General features: G+C 37.3%; 1 pseudogene; it reads right to left on the reverse strand.

Moving 5' to 3' along the window:
• Positions 1-508: 508 nt before the first annotated feature.
• LOC106144216 overlaps positions 509-2,105 on the reverse strand; it is a 2,464-nt pseudogene continuing 867 nt past the window's right edge.

A 2,105-nucleotide genomic window follows, 5' to 3' on the forward strand; every position in this document is an offset into this window, starting at 1 on the left:
ATTTAGTGAGGCAGACCCTTGGAAAACTTTTCAATAATAAACACTGTGAATTGAAAGTTAGTAGATTTTTTTTAATGAAAGGACTTATAGCAGCTGTAGAAGCTATTTGAAACTGTCTACAGGGAAAGCCACGAGATTAAAAGGCTTTAAACTATTAGACACCTTAGAAAGGAAGAGAAGAAAGGAAGGACAGCCTGACTGATCCCAAGGAGAGATAACAGGACCAGAAAAGGATTCCCAGCAGGAAAGCAAAATTGGGGTCAGGTGTGGGGAGAGGCAATAGTAAGAGTATAGGGGAAATGGAGAGGGGAGAAAGCTAAATATATGTGAAAAAAAATTCTCACCACTTTTGCCCATTCTTACCACAAAGCCCAAGCTGGTGTATCCAAGGAAGCTTTACACCTAAATTAGACATCTTTTTGAACTTGATATATAACATCAGCTATAAGTTTTGCTTACAATGCATTCCCACATGCTATCTTTTCAGTCAACCAGGAGAGCAGTATTTCTAAAGATTTCCTTGGCTTTCTCCTCGGAGACACATTTCCAGACGCCTGTTTCTCATTAGCTGGAATAAACAGGAGCGTGTTTATAGCACAGCGCCAGACTTAAAAGAAGAACCTTTTCCTGGGGAAACTACTCAGGGAATTAGCGGAGCTGGAACTTGAAGGGGAGTGGTTCAGTGCCCAGCTGTGACATAAGGCAGAGTCATGGTTCGTTACTGCGGACTTTACAAAGCAAACTGCTCCTTGAGACACAGTTTGGTTTCCCGTGCAGTTTTGAGCAGCTCTAATATGTGAAATTCTATTAGTGTCAAACAGATAAATTAGTTAGAGAATGTGTAGCTTCTGTTCCACAAATATTTACTGTGTACGTGCAGTGACAGTAAGAATAAAAGACAGGTAAGGCATTCTTAAATAGTTGGAAGTCTAGTGGTTAATTCAACTTATCCTGATACTTCAACCCATAGAAATCATTATTTAGAAGCAGAAAGTAATTAAGGATATTGGTAAATAGGTTAACAATATTCGCACATTTGACTATTATAATATACAATTCAAATATATTAACTAGAAAAAAATCAACAACCAAAAGCAAAGAAAATATTCCATCACATGTGTATAATCATATTGTATTATTTGATTTACCTTCTCTTTATGGTATAGTTTCACTGTCATGGTGACCTCCACCTAACAAGATCATAAAGTAAAATGAAAGTGGCAAGAGATTATATAGAGTGTTTAGGTTACTAATTGGGAATACAGTACCCAACAAGGAGCCAGTAGGATATTGTTCACTACAGCACATATAGTGAACATCTAGATACATTTGGGTTTATACACGACAGCTTGCCATTGTCTTCCTACGATCCCAATTGTGAGTATAGAATCTTAGAAATGAGTATGGAACACTGTGGGACCGAGTGTGTCAACTTAAGGTCAAAGGGCTCCAGGTTTGGAATGCAGCTTTTAAGTTTAGCCACTAGAGGATGACATGATCTCACTGACATTCCAGGCCAGAAGGTGTTCCCAGAGAATGCAGAGGCATGCTCACTTTGTGAATGATGTCAAGGGGAGTGCTTTGATCAGAAACTGGAGAAGGAGGCCTGTGTGGATCTTTCACCAGGGGAAAGAAGCCTTGAGAGAATTGTACTATATAATAGCCAGTCTGGCAACCTTCACAAGAACAGCATAAATAGATTCAAATTTAGAAGATCATCATTTTCCTTACACTTGACCAATAAAACCATCATTCTAAAATAACATATTCAAGTTGAGCTCTTCTTCCTTAAATATCTCAAATTGATTAAAGCAAACTATAATGCTTTGACATCCATGGTTTCAAACAGAGATTTTTGGAAAGTAAATTTACTTTCAAAAGTTGTTGCAAGGAAAGTGTAATTGAGGAGAGACCTGAAGGGGCCAAACTTGTAGGTAGAATACCCAAAGCCAAGAACTTTCTTTTAACCATATATGTATGTATATATTTAAGTGTGTATATATAGTTATATATACATATATTTTTATTGATTATTTGTGGATTTCACATTGTGCATTCCAATTGAATTTACCTGCATCTCCCCTCAAATCCACACTCTGCCTTTT

Source organism: Microtus ochrogaster, linkage group LG7_11 (genome assembly GCF_000317375.1).
Source record: "Microtus ochrogaster isolate Prairie Vole_2 linkage group LG7_11, MicOch1.0, whole genome shotgun sequence".
Classification (NCBI taxonomy): domain Eukaryota; kingdom Metazoa; phylum Chordata; class Mammalia; order Rodentia; family Cricetidae; genus Microtus; species Microtus ochrogaster.